This window comes from Otolemur garnettii, unplaced genomic scaffold (assembly GCF_000181295.1).
Source record: "Otolemur garnettii isolate 467f Iridium unplaced genomic scaffold, OtoGar3 scaffold00018, whole genome shotgun sequence".
Taxonomy (NCBI): Eukaryota; Metazoa; Chordata; class Mammalia; order Primates; family Galagidae; genus Otolemur; species Otolemur garnettii.
This window is the reverse complement of record NW_003852413.1, coordinates 23,687,621-23,691,542: the sequence shown is the minus strand read 5'-3', so window position 1 is coordinate 23,691,542 and position 3,922 is coordinate 23,687,621. Positions and strand designations below refer to the sequence as shown.

The 3,922-nt window shown below is 57.5% G+C and overlaps 1 protein-coding gene across 1 annotated transcript in view; it reads left to right on the top strand.

Annotated features, from left to right (window-relative positions):
* Positions 1-2,591: 2,591 nt before the first annotated feature.
* RARA (retinoic acid receptor alpha) overlaps positions 2,592-3,922 on the top strand; it is a 37,839-nt gene continuing 36,508 nt past the window's right edge. The window contains exon 1 of the mRNA XM_012803115.2: positions 2,592-2,821. The gene's annotated coding sequence lies outside the window, so the exon portion shown is untranslated. The remainder of the gene's footprint in view (positions 2,822-3,922) is intronic.

Here is a 3,922-nt window from a genome sequence, read left to right as displayed (position 1 = left end):
TTGTTGTTTGGCGGTCCGGGCTGGGGATTCGAACCCGCCACCTTAGGTGTACGTGGCTGGCGCCTTAGCCGGTTGAGCTATAGGCGCCGAGCCACTGGCCCCTGACTTTATGGGCTCTCTCTCTTTGCTTCCTCTAGTTTGAAGAGGGATCCTTGTCTGGGGAAACCAGACAAGACTGGGAAACCAGGCTCAGGCTCCTCCCCCAGCCTATAGTCTTCTGTGTACAGGGAAAGGGTAGGCTCCAAGAAAGAGCATCTTTCCTAAAGAGTAAGGGTCTCTTGGGCTTATGGCTTTTCTTTCTCTGCTAGTCTCCTGTCATCTCCTGGGTACTCTTCTTTCCTGTTTCAGGGTCCTTGGTGGGAAAGGGGTGGAAGCCCTTTTGTGAGCCCAGCGCAGCTGGAGTTCAGCTGCTGCTGCAGATTGAAGACTCCTAGCCTCCCACCTGGGACCTTTCCTGTTTTCTGGAGTCTAGTTTGGGTAGGGCTTGACCTTGGATGGGTGGTACAGGTTGCCCTGGGGCAGGAAAAGAGTGCTGGAAGGTGTGCAGGGTGTTTGTATACACAGCTGCTAGACCCCCTGTGAGAGCTGGGTTTGTGCATTTATGAATTTCTTTATCTGCATAAACCTACTGCTACGTCTGTTCAGAAGTGTGCCCCATCCTTGGCTTCATGGACTTATAGGTGCACAAATGTTTGTATGTTCTTCTGTATAGATGTGCATGCATGCATCTTGGGGGTGTACACATGCCCGAATGCACGTGAGTATGCGTTTGTACGAGGGTGCCTGAATCTCAGCCAGCAAGAGTGTACCTGACCTGCAGGTGTATATAAAGATAGTCCCAGGTGGGGAGGAAGTGTGCATGCACACTTGCATTTTTGTGTCCGTGAGCCTTCCCCTTTAGCCTCAGCTGGAAGAAAGACTGGTAGGATCTAGGTCAGGAGATGCCTGTAGGCACCGGGGAGGGCAGGGTGAGGGTGGGCTGGCGCTGACCCCCCCCGCCCAGACTAGTTTCTGAACTGGGCGAAGCTCCCTGCTGTTGGCGGGGTTCAGGCTGGAAGGCCCTTGTAGGGGCGAGGCTGGGGGCGAAGGGGTTAAGCGTCTGCGTCCACATCTGGGAGCCATTGGCGCATTCCTGCCGGCTGAGCGCATGTTTGCGGATGGATCTGGACAGGACAGGGCGGGAGAGGTTGGGCGGGAGGTTCGCACCGGTGGACGGAAATCCAGAGGCGAGCGGTACACAGCCCAGGCTCAGCTGGCGGGAAGGGTCCCGGGAAAGTGAGGAAGCCGGGAAGCTCTGCCTCGAGCTGTCCTGAACTGCTGGGGCAATTTCTCCCACCGCCAGAGCTTAAAGCAGAGGGTCCCGCCAACCCGGCTTGTCCTACTTTACCAAGGGTTGGGCTAAAGGATACCTAAAATTCTATACCTGCCTCTGCAACTAACTGGTGCGAGCGTGGACGAACCCCCTGTCCACCTTTTGCCTGTCTGTAAAGTGGAGCCCATCCGACGGATGGGTCTGAGAATTCTGCCACTGGGTCAGGCTGAGAGACACCTCAGGGGAGTGGACGCTTGGAAATGTGGCATTTCCTCTTCCAATGGGAAGTCCTGTAGGGGCACTTGTGACCATTTCTCTGTCTGGGAACCGGAAGGGGGTGTGATCCCTAGTGATTCCACTTCCCAACCCAGTGAACTGCTAGCAGTAGGGACGTGATCCTCCTAAATAGAGCAACAGGCTGGGATGGGGCTCATGACTGTGTTGGGGCCTGGGGTCTCTGCAGATGGAGGGTGATTCAGATCCTGTGCAGCTGAAACGTGAATGAGAGTTTTTCTGGCTCCTCTAGACTTGGCCAGGAGGGGGAAACTTGAGTCTGAGTCTTTTAGCCTGGAGGGGTGCTCCTGGGCGCCCCTAGTGGAAGATCCAAAAGCCCTTTCGGGCGGAAGTGTACTTTAAGGGGACTTGAGGGGCTGGGTTGGGCCAGAGCCCCTCCTATTCACTCGAGCTGGAGAGGTATTTGGGGAAGGAGGTGTGCGTGTGGGAGATCTATTCCTGTACTCCTTTTTTGCAGATGAGAAAATTAAGATACAGAGAAGGGAGGTGACTTGCTCAAGGTCATACAACTCTCAGTTTCAACCGGTCCGTGGAGGAGGAGTGTAATTATGGGCAGTAAGGGCTTGACCGCTAGGGTCAGTCACTGCGTTCACTTCCATATTATGCCGCTGCCTCTCTTCCTAGGTTTAGGTAGGTGTAGGGTGTGTGTGTGATCCGTGAACCTGTGTATGTGGGTGTGTGTAGTTGGGAAGAAAGGAGTGTTGGATACCACACGGCCGTCCTTTCCCCACCGAGCCCTATTTCCATTTTTTATGCAGAATTTCACTTCTTCCTCGATCTGCATCTCTTTTTCTGGGGTTGAGGGAGGGATTCTCCCAGATTCCCACGGTCCAGCCTTCAGCTAGGAGGGCTCCTTTAAGACTCGCCCGTCCCTTGGTCTATTAGGAAGGGTGGGCTGGGCGTGATCCTACGGACCCGCCCCTGAATGATGATTGGTCTGTGGGTGGGGAGGGGCGGGTCTGAGGGAAAGGGCCTCCCCCCACCCCTGCTCCGTACCCTCCGCCCCCCCAGTCTGGGGCTCCGGGTAAAGTTTCAGCCTCCGCACGTGACTCGATATGGCCGCTGCCGTCGCCCCGCGCCCCTGAGCCGCGGCCCCCCGGACGGCTCCTCTCCGGGGACCCCGTACCCCCGATGCCAAGCGGTACCCAGGCTCCGGGTTAGGGCAGACGCCGTGCCTGCGGGCACCCCCAACGGGTTGCGTCCCCCCGCTGCGAGGTAACCTCTCTCCGGGGTTTTTGGGGAGTCCCTGGCACCCGCAGGCATTGGGGCCCCAGGGCCTGCTCCTGATAGGAGCTGCGGGAGGGGCCTTGGTGCCGGGCGGGTTCCGACGGGAACCCGGGGTTTCCTGGGCTTCCCACCCCGCCACCACCGCGTCCTGGGTGGGGGAGCCCCGTCTGTGCGTCTGCCTGCGCGGTGTCTTCGCGCGCAGCCTTGAGGCGTCTGGGGCGGTCTGCCGCGCGTGTCCCCAGTGCTCGAGCTGTTGCAGAACTGCTGCTGGGAAATCCTGCTCTCTCTTTTCTCTTCAAAAACAAGCAAAACAAAAAGACTTTCAAACCTGTTTGGGGAGAGATCGGATGCCCAACGGACTGGCCCCCTCCTTCTTACCCTCCTGTTATCTGAGCTGCTCTGTGGTTTGGGGAGAATCAGCCAGGGGGCCCACCCCCACCAGAGGGAGCCGGCTGGGGGGCGGGGCCCGCTCAGCTGGTGTCCCCTGTGGAGTGAGAGGAGCCGTCACAATTGGGTGCGGAAGCCAGTGTAGTGTGTGTCTGTGGGGTGTCCCTGGGTCTTGTGCTACCATGGGGTGTGGAAGCTGTTGGGCGTGATAGTGAGGACGGAATAGACTGGCCGACCTTGCTTTGCTGAGGGTGTCTGGGACCTGGTGCCATCCACGAGGCTTGGAAGCTGCTAGCCAGGTGTGTGTGTTTTGGGGGAGCTGGGAAATCATCTTGGCTATGTCCCCTCTTTTCTGGGCGCTACCCTGTTGTCAGGCTGCCTGGTGGGAAGGGAGATTGACCCCCATTATGCTAGGCTGGGGTGGGGACCAACTTTTACAAAAAAGCCCCCCAGCCTTGGAGATGTTTCTCCACCCTCCATCCTATCTTGGATAGGATGGCCAGTGTGTTGGCCTGGAAGGGTATGCCCTGCTGGGGCTGGCTCCCTGTTCTGTAGCCGGATTGTCTTCTGCCTGCTGGCTGTGTGCACAAGTGTGTATGTATATAATCTCTGAAGGGAGTGTTCCTGAAAACACTCCCCCTGACCCCTACTGCTTACCCCAACCCTTACTTCTGCTCCTGATGTCCCTACCCCTAGTTTTCT